Here is a 16,216-nt window from a genome sequence, read left to right as displayed (position 1 = left end):
ATGCATTCATATTAATGAGAGATTCACGCCTCCTCGCATAAAGCTTTCTCACACAAAACACGTCATACAAATTTTAAATCAATATATTGTCTTATCTAAATGATTATAGTATGCAGGATGATTTTCACATAGTTTTGGAGCAAATATTCTAGGCTATGTGATACAGTTTTCAAAAGTCTTGTGAAGAGATAATCACTATGAGTTTTATGACCTTATTTCAGTGATATTTGTTTTTTGTTTTTTCACAAACCACGCATAAACGTTATTATCTTAAAACTACAAACTTTTACATACATGCTGATGACATATTACTGTAGCAGAGTTTGCTGAATACAATGTAATAAGACTTTAGCCATGAAAATGTCACAAGTAACAGAAATAAGCACAAATGTCAGAGCATGTCAGAACACCTCTAGGACCCAGAAAACACCTCAGACCCCAGAGGGTTAAGGTCAGAGGACTGAGGAGGCCACTTGAAGACTTCAAAATGCAGAGCCTTAACATTTACATTGTGTGCAACGTATTGCACGCGCAGTGTGTTTGGGATCATTCTCCAAACAGATCCTCTCCAAACAGATCCTCAATGTAGCTACATTTTAGAGTTGGGGTACTCGGACTCAGACTCGAGTCCGGACTCAAGTCCAATTTTGAATGAACTCGGACTTGTCACGCACTCGGATGAATTTGTACTCGGACTTGACACGGACTCGGACATTTTAGACTCGGAAAAATGTCTGAGTCCAGTCGAGTCCGGGCACTAGAGGACACAATATTATTCAAAAACGAAACCAAGCTACTTGTGTTGTTTCCGCATTGAGCATTAGCCAATCACAGACATGTATATTAAGCGCATGAACACAGTGGCAAATCAGAGGCATTTTAGAGTCAACATGCGGAGAATTCGCTTAAAATGTATGTTCAGAATCAGCACAAGCTTTATCCTTTCGCAAATCCCCTCATAAACAAAGTATTGACGCGATATAAATGAGAGATTCACTATGCAGTGTGGACACTTCAGTGTTTATGACGAAAGTTTGAGGGAGAGTGCAGAACGCGGTAAGTGATGGCTTAAAGGGAGCGCTATTGACAATCTAAATAATAGTTTTGTTTTCCGTGCTTCTAGAGGACCAGTGGTTACGCTCACACTGTAAATTATAAAGAGTGATAAATGCATTTAAATGTGGGAGTGAATCCGCTAAATTTTAGTCCTGTGAGTCTTGAAATTGCGATGATTGACATAGTAACCATAGCAAAATGAGAAAGTGATAACCATAGCAACATTCTGGTGTCTAATAATTTAAGGATTTTTGTTACATTTACACTTTAGTCATAAGTTTACATACACCTTTCAAAATCTACAAAATGGAATTTTTATTTATTTATTAATAAGAAGGATCATAAAAACATTGTTTCTATTTAGTACTGCACTGAAAAAGCTTTTTCACATAACAGATGTTTAATAGCCTAGTCCACAAGACAAAATACAAACACAAATACAAGACAAATTACTTGATTGTAAATATCATTACCTGACACACAATATTACAATCAAATAATTTATCTTGTATTTTGTGTTTGTATCCACAACTGTTTTTTTTTTAATGGTTGTTCATGAGGAAAAATCCTCCAGCTCCTGCACATTATTTGCTTTTCCAGCATCTTCTGCATATTTGACTCCTTACTAGCAGTGACTATGATTGTGAGATCCATCTTTTTGCACTGGTGACAACTGAGGGACTCATACACAACTATTACAAACCCTGCAAACACTTAGTGATGCTCAAGAAGTCCATTAAGGATGAAACTGGATGTAAATTGTTCTCATTTTGTTGAAAATTTATATTAATTTAGTCCTGCCCTTCAGAGGCTAAAAAAGATATTAGCATGTAAAACAAAATAAGAAAACTTTAGACATCACCATTTGCTCAAAAGTTTACCCCTGGCTCTTAATGCATCGTGTTGCATTCTTGAGCATTACCTTGCAGATTCTGAAAGATGTACAATAGGTAAACGTATGACTTTGACTATACATTGCAATCATTTTGTAAGGTTTAAAATATTAATTTAAGAGCTCAGTGTTGAGACCTTTCGCCGGAATTTGATTGACAGGAGATCTGACCAATCATAATGCAGATACCGCCATTTTTGTCTGACAAACAAACCAAATCAGTTAGTAGATTAAAGTCAGTGGACTTGAACTTGAAAAATGGTGTGTATTGATATCTTTTTGCAGTTCTGATTTTCATTCATGTTTAATTTGTGCTATAACTAGAAGAGATTATCAGTTCATGTGCTGCTCGAACTGAGGCCTACACATTAAAGCACCACAAAAGAGGATTTATTGTTTGAATTTCATAATAATTATAAAAATGTAAAAGATGAGACTTTATTTCATACCAAAAGTAGGCTGCTCTGTCTTGTATGTTGGCGCATATTCCAGCCTGTTCTCACGTAAATGCGTCTCTATTGCACACATTGTGTATTATCGTGTAATTTATACGCGAAAAGGAGTTTTTACGTGCATATGATACGCAGTTTTTGCGTGCATTTGATACGCCATTAAGTCAAGTCAAGTCAAGTCACCATTATTTATATAGCGCTTTTTACAATACAGATTGTATCAAAGCAGCTTCACAGTGATAACATGAAAATAATATAACAGAGTTTGTTTCTAAAAGAAAATTGAGTCAACGTCCACCTTAAGTAAGGCAGATCAATAATATTATTGAATATTAAATGTCCCCAACTAAGCAAGCCAAAAGCCAAGGCAACAGTGGCAAGGAACCAAAACTCCATCAGGTGACAGAATGGAGAAAAAAACCTTGGGAGAAACCAGACTCAGTCGGAGGGCCAGTTCTCCTCTGGCCAACGAAGGAACAGTGCATGATTTATGATGCGGGCAGCATTACAAGGCAGATTGGATCGGAACATTTAGAAATTTATCCATTTCCATCTTTTAGAAGTCCAAGTAATCACTCCGGTGTAGAGACGAGTTGTTGAGGATCAGTGCCGTCCACCATAGAGGGTCCATATCGCCGGTGTTGAGTCGTCTCTTCACAGGCTTTGTGATTGGGGTATCTGAAGTCTCCGTGAAAGGCTGGATACAAACTGGAGCTGACGAACGCCGTTTTTCTCGGGACTCGCGTCCCGAGATAACAGCAGAAAAGCAAAAAGGGAAAATAATTAGCGTAGCTGCTGTTCATAATGATTTCCATAACACGGGCGTAAATGATAAAAAACATGAAGACAGTGATTCTTGCGTCCCAGAGTCACCCCCCTCCGTCCCCCACTCAACTCAGCCCTGCTTACTGACCTCTACATCCCTCCTGCTGCTGAGACCCAACCACAATCTCACAATCTCTCCGCAGCCCAACCATACGCGCCGACCCGTTTGACTAAGGCTGTTGAGCCCCACTGTCGTCGTTAAAGCAGGTTCAGTGGCAACGGTTCCGTATGGCATACCACCTACCGCAAAACACAATATCTACCCAACCACCCGTCATTCACGCAATATACACAGGAACGTAATGACTGTAAATACTATGCAACCTATACAAATAACCTTCAGACTCTTCAAGTTTTATAATATTAAATGCATTTGATCTTAGTCAGCAGTGGTATAAAAGGTAAGCATTATGTAAATGCTTGGCTAAAGAGATGCGTCTTTAATCTAGTTTTAAACTGGGACAGCGATTCAGAGCCTCGAACAATATCAGGAAGGCTATTCCAGAGTTTTGGAGCTAAATGTGAGAACGCCCTTCCTCCTTTAGTGGACTTAGATATTCTAGGAATGACCAGAAGCCTCGAATTTAGTGATCTTAAAGAACGCAATGGATTGTAGGGCGATAGAAGGTCCATTAAATACACAGGAGCTAAACCATTTAGGGCTTTATAGGTCAGTAATAGTACTTTGTAATTGATACGGAATTTGATAGGTAACCAGTGTAGAGATGATAAAATTGGTGTTATATGATCATATTTTCTTGACCTAGTAAGAAATCTAGCAGCTGCATTTTGCACTAACTGTAGCTTGTTTATTGAGGATGCAGGACAGCCAGCTAATATAGCATTACAATAATCTAGTCTCGAGGTCATGAATGCATGAACTAACTTTTCTGCATCAGAAACAGATAGCATGTTACGTAGCTTTGTAATGTTTCTAAGGTGGAAAAAGGCTGTTCATTGTAACATATGAAATATGATTTTCGAAAGACAAGTTGCGGTCTAGTATAACACCCAGGTCTTTTACTCTAGTGGATAAAGTAACAGGACATCCTTCTATATTAAAGTTGTATTGTAAGTGATTTTGTGGGTAGTTTTTTGGACCAATAAGTAATACCTCCGTTTTATCTGAATTTAGTAGCAGGAAATTACGCGTCATCCAGCATTTTATATCTTTGAGACACTCTGTCAAATTTGATAAGTTAGTGTTTTCATCTGGCCGTGATGAAATATATAATTGAGTGTCATCAGCATAACAGTGGAAATTAACTCCATGTTTTCTTATAATATTACCAAGTGGGAGCATATATATTGAGAATAGCACAGGGCCTAACACCGATCCTTGCGGCACTCCATAGTCTACTGACGTTATCTTTGATTTTTCCCCATTTAAACAGACAAAATGATAACGGTCTGATAAGTACGATCTAAACCAGCTTAATGCCTGTCCCTGAACACCAGTGTAGTTTTGTAGTCGATCCAGGAGTATTTTATGATCGATAGTGTCGAACGCAGCGCTAAGATCGAGTAGAACTAGTATTGAGATACAGCCTTGGTCAGAAGCTAAAATTAAATCAATAATTTTAACTAGCGCAGTTTCTGTGCTATGATGCGGTCTGAATCCTGACTGGAATTTTTCACATATCTCATTTTCTTGCAAGAAAGAGCACAATTGAGCGGACACAATTTTTTCTAGTATTTTAGACATAAATGGAAGATTTGAAATGGGTCTGTAATTTGCTAAGTTATTTGGGTCTAATTGCGGTTTCTTAATGAGAGGTTTTATTACTGCCAGCTTGAATATTTTTGGAACATGACCTAAAAATAAAGACGAGTTAATAATATTGAGAAGAGGCTCTTCCACTACAGGTAACACTTCTTTCAGTAGTTTAGTGGGTATTGGATCTAATAAACATGTTGTTGGTTTCGATGCAATGATAAGTTTATTTAGCTCTTCCTGTCCTATAGTTGTAAAGCGGTGTAGTTGTTCCAGAGGGGCGATAATTGAGGCTGAATCATAAGACACCATAAAAGAGTGTACATTTACAATTGTGTTACGGATGCTTTCTGTTTTCTCATTAAAGTAGTTCATAAAATCATTACTACTATACTGTAACGGAATATTTTGCTCTGGTGATGTCTGTATATTTGTTAGTCTAGCCACGGTGTTAAATAAAAACCTTGGATTATTTTGGTTATTTTCTATTAGTTTGTGGAGATGCTCAGCCCTGGCTGCTTTTAGAGCCTTTTTATAACGTGACATACTGTCTTTCCACGCGATTCTAAAGACCTCTAAATTAGTTTGTTTCCATTTACGCTCTAAGTTACGAGTTTCTCTCTTGATAACATGCGTAGCACTGTTGTACCAAGGTGCTTTAGTTTTCTCTCTAACCTTTTTTGATCTAATTGGTGCAACAATATCTAATGTACTAGAGAAAATGGTGCTCAAACTGCTAGTCATTTCCTCTAGTTCATCTGTTTGTTTGGGTTCACTGAGCAGCTGAGATAGATCAGGTAAGCTATTTGAGAATCTATCTATAGTGGTTGGAACGATTGTTCTGCCTGGTCTATAACGTGGCTCAACATGACAAATTTCAGCAGTACGTATTATACAAGTTACCATGTGATGATCAGTGAGATCGTCACTTTGCGGTATAATATCTATATCGGTTGGATTGGTTCCATATGATATAATTAAGTCTAGTGTAAGATTTAGACGATGAGTGGGACCACTGACGTTTTGCTTGACCTCAAAAGAGTTCAATAAATCTGTAAACGCAGTCCCTAACGCATCATTTGTGTTATCTACGTGTATGTTAAAATCTCCAACAATTATTGCTTTATCGGTATTAACCAATAGATCTGAGAGAAACTCTGCAAACTCTTTTAGGAAATCAGCATAGGGCCCTGGAGGTCTATATACAGTAGCCAAGGCTAGAGATAATAGGGACTCTTTCTTACATCTAAGAGCGTAATATTTAGTACAAGTACTTCAAACGAATTAAACCTGTGACCTGTTTCCTGAGTAACATTAAGAATATCTCTATAGATTGTTGCAACACCGCCGCCACGACCGATCAGACGGGGCTCATGCTTATAACAGTATCCTGGTGGAGTAGACTCATTTAGACCGAAATACTCATTTGGTTTAAGCCAGGTTTCAGTAAGGCAAAGTACATCGAAGCTATTATCTGTGACCATTTCATTTAAAATAACCGCCTTAGGTGTGAGCGATCTAATGTTTAGAAGACCTAGTTTTAGAAATTGTTTTTGTTCACTGATATTTAGATTTTCAGGTTTAATTACAATAAGATTTTTCCTAGATCCTACAGTAGATTTATTATATGGCCTCACTAAACGAGGAATAGATACAGTTTCTATATAATGTTCTACACTACTTATATCAATTAATTTGGCACAGCAAAGACTGTGATTTGGACTTTGATTTTCTAGTCATATGGTGTGTAACGTCTTGGAGATGTTGTCCGACAGAACAGCCGCTCCGATTCTGCTGGGGTGCAGGCCATCAGCACGGTAGAGCCTACGTCGCTCCCAGAACAGATTCCAATTATTTACAAAGAGCAGTTTCTGTTCATTACACCATGACATTAACCATTCATTTAGTGCAAATAATCTACTGAACCTTTCCTGTCCTTGTCAGTACGTGGGAAGCGGTCCAGACACGATGATCGTTGCCTCAGGCGCTGTGCTGCGTACCGTCTCGATCAGGCTCTTGTAGTCCTTCTTCAGAACCTCCGTCTGCCGCAGCCTGATGTCATTCACTCCCGTGTGGAGCACCACAGCTCCGACGCGCTCGTCACCGTTCAGGATCTCGGGAACCTGTGCGGCGACATCAAGAACACGAGCACCAGGAAAGCAGTGAGTGCGCACCATACCCTTACCTGAGGTAGCGCGGACATGACGGACCATGGAACTGCCGATGATCACGGCGTCGTCGCGTTCCGACTCGCGAAGGGGGGAGAAGCGGTTCCGGGTGGAGATCTCGAAGACCGGGAGGGGCGGTGAGGTTCTTGCTCTGGTCCTGGCTCGTGTCTTTCGCTGTGTTATCACCCAGGGTCCATGGTGTTGTGTCGGTGCCGGAGTGAATGATGCCAGAGATGATCGCGTCCTCCTGGGCAGAGAAACGCACGGAGTAGACGAAGTCGGAGTCAAAAAGTTACTAACCACTGACTTATGAGCATCAGCGCGTGACGTTTCAAGCGCTGATCGCCGATCCCGCAGCTCGGCTTGTTTCTCCAGCAGACCACGAATCTGTTTCTCCACCGATTACAGCTCCAATCGTACCGAAATCAGCTCGAATGTGTCCTCACCTGCACTCAGAGGTAACGTTAGACACACATCCGATATGTTCGCCATAATAACAGATGAACAGTAAATTAGTAGTGATACTACCAATATCACTACTAATTTAGGACTGAAATGCTGGATATAACCTGTATTCTTTCAGTGAAACGGGTGTAAAATAAGACGGTCGGTAGGAGCGAGGCCACGCGTGAAATGCTAGCGGACTAAAGGCTAGTAGCCGAGATTCGCAAAGTTGGATCTAAGTAGCGATATCAAAGTAATCCGATTGTTTTTTATAAGGAATAGTAGCGAGGATAAGTTCCCATGATATAAAAATAGAAAGTGCTTGTTTATAAATGAGTTGAAAAGAAGAAAATCAAGGATTAATGAATCAATTCGACGGAGCTCCAAACACAAACACTATCCGCACGCGCATGCGCATCTCAAAATATGCTTCAAGTGTATTGTGTGTAATACACACAAACCCCACATGACTAATCCTACCCATGCATATCATGTGCACGTACCTTACCACTACTAAACCTACCCTAAACCTACCCATGCGTATCATATGCACGTAAAAACTCATTTTGGCGTATACATTGCACGATAAACACCATGCGTGCTATAGAGACGCATTTAGTGTGAATGGGTTGCATATTCAGTGTGCTTTTTGCTCCGCATTATATTTTTCACTGTGTGAGAACATTTGGAGTGAGAGCGGAACGGCTTGTCGGACGTAGCAACAGTAACTAAGAGGGGCTGGTCTTTGTAAAAGGTCAATTTCAAATCATTTAAATCTTTGTGGACTCGGCTGGACTCGACTTGGACTCAAGTCCGACTCGGCCCTCTTTGGACTCGGACATGGACTCGGACTCGATTGTTAAGGACTTGGTAGAGCGCTTGTGGAAATCCACTAACATGGAAGTGCACAGACTGCATTTAAAGGAGCTGATTGCATCACTTAACGAAATGATAAAGCAGGCCAGATCTATGTATATTTCTGATCTTGTAAATCAGAATAAGAGAAACCCCAAAGTTGTCTTTGATATTTTTCGGAATATTGTTTCACCCTCAACTCCACTGGTGCCGGTTTTCACCACTGATGACTGCAACAAATTTTTAAAATACTTTGTATATAAGGTGAATGAGATTAGAGCAAGTATAAAACCATCTGATGAGAGCACCATTGTTGTAGCTACTCCAAATTGCTCCTGGGCTAGCTTTTCTGCTGTCTCATTTGATGATGTCTGATCTAGTTGCTCCTATTGTCGTCAAAATTGTTAACACTTCACTTTTCACTGGGACCGTCCCAAACTTGTATAAACAGGCAGTGATAAGCCCCATTTTAAAAAAGCCCAATTTGGACCCAGGGGAGCCTTGTAACTATAGGCCAATATCAAAACTGCTTTTTCTCTCAAAAATCATGGAGAAGGTAGTAGCTGAGCAGCTGACAACTTTTCTAAGTAACAATGAACTTTTGGATAAATATCAATCTGGTTTCAGAAAGATGTACTCCACTGAGACCGCTCTCCTCAAAGTGTATAATGAAGTACACATGGCTGTTGATTCTGGAAGGTACTCAGTATTGGTTCTATTGGATTTATCATCAGCGTTTGATACAGTGGACCACAACATCCTGTTGAATAGATTAGAAAAAGAGTTTGGTATCGTTGGGTCTGTTTTAAAGTGGTTTTCCTCTTACTTGAATGACAGAACTTTTTCTGTATATGTAAATAATATACTGTCTGAAGCAACTCCATTCGTGAATGGCGTTTCACAGGGCTCTGTCATAGGGCCACTTTTGTTTTTACTGTACACTACCCCTTTGGGAAAAATGTTGAACCATTTTAACAATGTGTCATACCATTTTTATGCGAATGACATACAGTTGTATTGCTCGTTCAATGACTCTGAGTTCCACAAAGTAACAGATTTATTGGAATGTTTTTCTTCGGTTAAATCGTGGCTTGCTAGTAACTGTTTTCAATTAAATTCGGAAAAGACTGAAACCCTAATTGTTGCCCCAGACAATAAAATACCATCCATCCTTCAAAACCTTGGTTCTCTGAGCTCCTCTTTCCAGTCGAGCGTCAGAAACCTGGGTGTCTGGTTTGACCACTCAATGTCTTTGGACTGCCATTCTAGACTTTTGGTCAGAAACTGCTTTTATCATCTAAGAAATATTGCAAAATTGAGGGTAATTTTATCAGACTCTGACCTCGAAGTGGTTATCCATGCTTTTATTTCTTCACGTTTAGATTACTGTAACTCTCTTTTTACTTTTTGTAATAAATCTACTTTAAATCGCCTTCAAATGGTTCAAATGCTGCGGCAAGGCTTCTAACAAGAACTGGCAGGAGGACACACATCACACCCATTTTGTCCTCCCTACACTGGCTACCCATCAAATTGCGTATTGATTTTAAAATATTAGTGTGGCGAACAGGACGGCCGAGGGACGTGAAAGAACGGCGCGAGGCCGGTGGTGCGATTGCTAATGAGCAGCACCTGTGAAGCACACTGGTCTCGCATCTCTCACGGAGGAGCGGAAGCATAAAGGAGGAGCGACGACGTTGATGATCGAGAGAGGAACAGGCCTGTATTTTAGTTGTGTTTTGTTTTTGTATATGTATTTTATTTTAGCCAGCAGTCGTCCGCGAGGGGCTGCTGGCAGTTATGTTTATTTTCGGTAGCCAGCAGTCGTCCGCGAGGGGCTGCTGGCGGTATTTTGGTTTGTTTGTTTCATTTTAAATAAAGTATATTTTGATTGTTCGCCGGTTCCCGCCTCCTTCTTCCCTGAACATTGTAGTGATGTGTCGTTCATGAACGAATCTTTAATATGACTCGGGACTACCGAGTTGTCTCAGAGAGTGATTCGTTCATTTTGTGTCGACCGCGCATGCGCATTGCGCAACATATGGGTTCTGAATCTTTACTGGAAACAGAAATGATTAGTTCATCTCTCTCGAGTCTTCGAGTTCGGGACGGGTCCGAGTCTTTCGTTCTTCCTGTCAGTCCATAGACTATGCTGTCAGTACCGGAAAGAGAATTGATTAGTTCATCTTTCGAGTCTCGAGTTCGGGTTCGGCTGGGTCCGAGTCTTTCGTTCTTCCTGTCAGTCCAATAGAGGCTATGCTGTCAGTACCGGAAAGAGAAATGATTAGTTCATTTTTTCGAGTCTTCGGGTTTGAGTCCTTCGTTCTTTTGTCACGTGACTTGTCACCGTATTGAATAGCCTACTAATTTACAACCTTTTTACAAACAAGCACATAGTTAAGGTATTAAATATAATAGTACTTAATTAATGTATAATATATAATAAAACATACCACAGATGCACAAGAAACATTTAGAAAAGAGAAGGACAGGGACAATATAAGATGGAACTTTTATTTTACAGATAATGTTTTGCACATATTTTGTATTTTAATTCCTAAATATAAAACAATATACATTCAGACGCAGTCAATAATACGAATATAATGTTGTATTTGATGCGAGATAACAGCGGTCACGTGACAAAAGAACGAAGGATTTAAAACCCGAACTCGAGACTCGAAGAAAATGAACTAATCCTTTCTCTGTCCGGTACTGACAGCATAGCCTCTATGGACTGACAGGAAGAACGAAAGACTCGAACCCGAACTCGAGACTCGAGAGATGAACTAATCATTTCTCTTTCCGCTACTGACAGCATAGTCTCTATGGACTGACAGGAAGAACGAAAGACTCGGACCCGGTCGAACCCGAACTCGAGACTCGAAAGATGAACTAATCATTTCTCTTTCCGGCCCTGCTGTATCACACACGGCACGGTCGGCCCAGCAGACAGATCCGAGTCAGACACTGGCGAGTCGACAGCTAATGTCTCGAGACAAGAGAGGAGAACTAACCTGATAAATATGAAGTTGCAAAGGAAAGAAGGTCTCGGATCAGGAGGTGAGGTGAACTAACAGAATCAGACTGCAATAGCCTGAACTTAAGACCCAACAACTAATCAATTAATAAAACATTTCGGTTTCTTATAATTTGGCTTTGGCTGCATTACCCTATAGTTTATTTTTATTCTTTTTACAAATGTAATCAATATTTTCGTAAGTACTAGATGTGTTGGGATATTTAACATGCCATTTTAATTATATTATGCTGCAATGAACGAAATGAACGAAATGACTCGAAAAAAGATTTGTTCTTTTTGCTGAACGAGACTCAAAGATTCGAGTCAGTAAAATGATCCGAACTTCCCACTACTAGAACATTGCTACAATTAGTTTTAACTTTTAGAGCTTTACATGGTCAGGCCCCTCAATACATTGCTGATTTGTTATGCACATACTCCCCAGGCCGTGCACTTCGATCCTCAGGCCAGAGTCTGTTAATGGTCCCAAAGACTCGCTGTAAAACCCGGGAGACCTGTCTTTTCAGGCTATACCCCCCAGACTGTGGAACGCCTTGCCTTTGTTCCTCCGTGTGGCCGTCGATTCTTTTAAAAAGCATCTCAAGTCACTGTTATTTAGACATGCATTTAGTTAACTGGGTTTTATTTTGGGCTTTTTAAATTATGTAATTTTTACTGATCGTATATTGTTTTATTTTGTGGTTACACTTTGTAAAGCACTTTGTGATTTTATCTGTGAAAAGTGCTCTATAAATAAACTTTACTTACTTACTTACTTACTTGGACTTGACTCGGACTCGACAAAGGTGGACTCGGACCCAACACTACTACATTGTGCTCAGCAGAATTCCCAATACTGGTCCATTTTCACAGTGGCATCAATTTTGTAGCTACTTCCAACACATGCTTCCTAATACCTTTGTTTCCCCTGTTGTGCTTAATCGTACCACGCATGCATTTGGTATTACAACACTCCAGTCTCCTCCGAACATATTATTTTCGACGAAATTATGTAAAATTTGGACTTGGACTGCAGAACACTGCTCCAAACTTCCACACTCGAGTACTTATATACTGTATATATACTGTATATAAAAATAAAATAAGTTAAAAAACATGACAGCCCCAGCTAGAAATCTTATAATGGGCCGAGCCCCATGTACACTGGGAGTTGAATGTTATTTTTCCATGTATATATGTATATATACATTTATATTGTTTCGTGTCTATATGTATAGATTTGATTTTTGTGAATAGAATCCCTTACAACAGCACAAATCTGCAAAACATATTGTCTCAAGCACACCTGATGTAACTAATAAAGCGTTGCACCAGGTGTGCTTGAGTTAACCCTTTCACACTTAAGTTTAAAATATTCTAACTGACCCCCCAGCTTGAGTTTTTCAAGGCGACCGTTATTTAGAACTTGTCACTTGCCAGAACTCCAAGACGTACACCACTACTGACCCAAAAGCCCACGTAAAGTTGGCTCAAATTCATATAAATAAGCCACAGATGTTTTGGGATTCTGTTCTGTGGATCAATGAAACAAAACTGGAACTTTTCGGCCCTATAGATCATCGGTATGTCTGGAGGAAGAAGACTAAAGCATATGCTGAAAAGAACACACTGCCTACAGTTAAGCATGGTGGTGCTCGGTGATGCTCTGGGGCTGCTTTGCATCCTCTGGCACTGGAAACCTGCAGTGTGTGGTGCAAGGCAAGATGGATTTATTGAAGTATCAGGAAATCCAAGGAGAAAACGTCATGCTGTCAGTGAGGAAGCTGAAGCTTGGGGTGTCATTGGTAATGATGTGCGATACCACCTAATTCCTATTCGATCCGATACCAATACCCAAGCTGGTATTGCCGATACCGATACTAATACCAATAATTTTTACGTATTTTATTTGTAGTGTGATGTGACAACTATTTTAAAGTAAAGTAAAAAAGTAGGCTTTACTTTTTTTCCAAATTATAGCTGCATAATGACAAGACAATAAACTACTCTCATATTATTTAATTATAAAGAAAATCTCAGAGACTGTAAAACAGGTTGAAAATTACACACAAATAAAAAAAATGTGACTCTTAAACTTGTAACAAAATATTCCATATCCACTTTTTGCTGTTCTTTACAACACATCTAAATCAGGCAGCCTTGAAAATCAGTACCTCGAATTTTTTTTTACAATACATTCATGTTTACAAAAAAGTAAATTAGGCTCCCCTGAAAAATTTTAAATCTGAGCCTGTTCTGAAACCTGTCCTTATTCACAGGGTTTTGTTAAGTAATAAAACATGTTTACAGTTTTCCCCTTGAGTCTGCTCCGTTTCTTTGCTAACTACCTCCACTGCCTTTGAAAACATTTGTTTTGTCACAAAATATTCCATATCAACTTTTTGTTGTTCTTTACAACACATGTAAATCAGGCACCCTTGGAAACCGTTAACTCAAATTCTTTTCACAAAACATTCATGTTTACCAAAAAAAATAAAAATTAGGCTCCCCTGAAAATGTTAAACCTGAGCCTGCTCTGAAAACTGTCCTTATTCACAGGTTTTTGTTTAGAAATAAGAGCACGTTTACAGTTTTCCCCTTGAGTCTGTTCCGTTTTTTGCTCACTACCTACCCTGCCTTTGAAACATCCGCTCTGCAGGTACAGAAGTAGCAACAATTCCCAAGTACTTTACAGCAAGTTTGCTTTAGCCTGGGAAGGTTTAGTGATGCTCTTGCCACCAAACAAGTGGATCCTTGTCTCTGGGAATCAGTTTTTCCTCTGAGTAACGACGCATTTCAATTATTACGTCTGTGGTAGCTGACCGGTGATGTTGGGAAGATGCAACTTGTGTGTCAAAATCTGCCCATAACCCTTCTTTTGTTGCAGCTGAGTCTGGGGCAAGTGCAGGACTCTGGGAGCAAGGCACTGAGGCAGAGCTAGAAGTAGGTGCCAATGCAGAGCTTGGAGTTGGAGTGGGAGGGGACTCTACTGTCTGGTAGACTTCCTTCAGCTCAGAGAAAAGTCATTTTTTCATTCCCTCAGCATTGTTTTTGTCTTGAAATCCAAGGTGTTTAAACCTAGCATCCAGAAATGTACCAGCAGCTAGAAAGTGATTGGTCTCAATGCCTGCAAATCTATGCTGGCATTGCGAGCTGCCCAGATGCTTACAGGCTGCTACAGCTCTTTGAAGAAGAGACACGAGAGGAATCACTTTGGAGACTGAAACATGTTTTTCTGATGATACTTCCCTTGTCACTTCCTCAAGGGCCTCAGTGCATCAACAGTTTGAGTGATGAGTGACAATTCTCCCACATTAATGCATAATTCACTTCTGCCTAGAAGACAGAGGACTGTGGTCACAGCTTCATGTTGTTCATGCAGACTGTCCAGCATGTAGAAAACTGAATTCCAGCGGCTTTCTACAGACTGGATCAACTTGTGTTCTGCTATTTTCACATGCTGTTGAACAGCCCTAAGCTTCTCTGTGGCCTTAGTGCTATGGTGAAAAATTACACAATTTTGCTGCATTTTCCCAGTATCTGCACCACTTCAGGGACAGCTTTTAGACTGTCCTTTACAAATAAATTCAGAGTGTGGGCAAAACAACGATAACGCCTCCACCCAGCCTTGTGTACTGCAGCAACCATATTTGCCCCGTTGTCTGTCACAACTGCCATCACCTTATCAGTTAGGCCCATTCATCTGTTATTCGTTTAAGTTCTGAGCTGATAGTATCAGCAGTATGCTGTCCATGGAAAATCGACGTTTCCAAAACAAAATCTTTCATTTGCCAATTAACAATTACATGACATGTGACAGTCAAGTACGCCTCTGTGGACACTGAAGTCCACATATCAGTGGTAAGTACAACACTTGGAGCATTTTGTAAAGTTGCTCTTACTTTGTCTTTGCACTCATCAAACATATTAACAAGATATGTTTCAGTCATTTTCTTTCTGCTAGGGAGTTTGCATCTTGGGTCAAGAGCTTTTACAAATGCCTGGAATCCCCCATCTTCTACTACAGACAATAGGCTGGAGGTCCCTCACAATCATCTCTCCCAGGTTCCTTGTGAGTGCTGCTGCTCCTGGAGAATCATCTACAAACAACACAGATACACAGGGCAACACTGCACTGTATGCTAAAGATAGAGAGATAGATATATACTTTATTTATCTAGAGGGAAATTCAAGTATCCAGTAGCATACGAAACATACATGCATTAAACCTATATTAAAAATCAAAATAACTTATAACACAGTAGTCACAGTAAGCAGTGCAAATGGAGTGTAGATGGAAGTAAAGAGTACAGATGGAGGTAGAAATAGTTCTTTTGTCTATTGTCCTCCATGCTATGACTAGTAGTTGTTGTACAGTATGATGGCCAGGGGGACGAAAGAGATAACTCTAAATCCTATTAGTTTTAACTATAGGCTATATGTAGCCTCTCTCAATACACTCTTAGCACTGAAAGCTACTCATTGTTGCATTTATTTCATTAGGCTAACTTACTTCATGTTTCACTGGTATTTTCTATTTGAACAAATTGCTTTCTGTTAGCTTGTTATAAGAATGCTGGGATTCCGGGGAACTCTTGAACATTAAAAAAACTAAAGCCTACGCGTGAATACATTTCCCAAAGTCAGTGATAACGTGACTATCACGCTATCTCTGTACCTGGATAACTTCTGCCGCTGCCAAATGACTCGCTGATTGAAGTCTGTCTTGCCCTAGCACTTTGCGTCTTCTCGCCCTGGACCTCCTCCTCAGACAGCCGCTTCATTATA

At 39.9% G+C, this 16,216-nt stretch overlaps 1 long non-coding RNA gene across 1 annotated transcript in view; it reads left to right on the top strand.

The window, feature by feature from the left end:
• LOC143697004 (uncharacterized) overlaps window positions 1-10,302 on the top strand; it is a 222,041-nt gene extending 211,739 nt beyond the window's left edge. Inside the window, exon 2 of the long non-coding RNA XR_013186120.1 lies at window positions 10,139-10,302. This is a non-coding gene — a long non-coding RNA (uncharacterized LOC143697004). The remainder of the gene's footprint in view (window positions 1-10,138) is intronic.
• Window positions 10,303-16,216: the final 5,914 nt, after the last annotated feature.

Source organism: Siphateles boraxobius, unplaced genomic scaffold (assembly GCF_051911475.1).
Source record: "Siphateles boraxobius isolate OS27281-9 unplaced genomic scaffold, OSU_SipBor_1 31, whole genome shotgun sequence".
Lineage (NCBI taxonomy): Eukaryota > Metazoa > Chordata > Actinopteri > Cypriniformes > Leuciscidae > Siphateles > Siphateles boraxobius.
The sequence above is the reverse complement of the archived record's forward strand: the minus strand, read 5'-3'. Positions and strand labels throughout refer to the sequence as shown.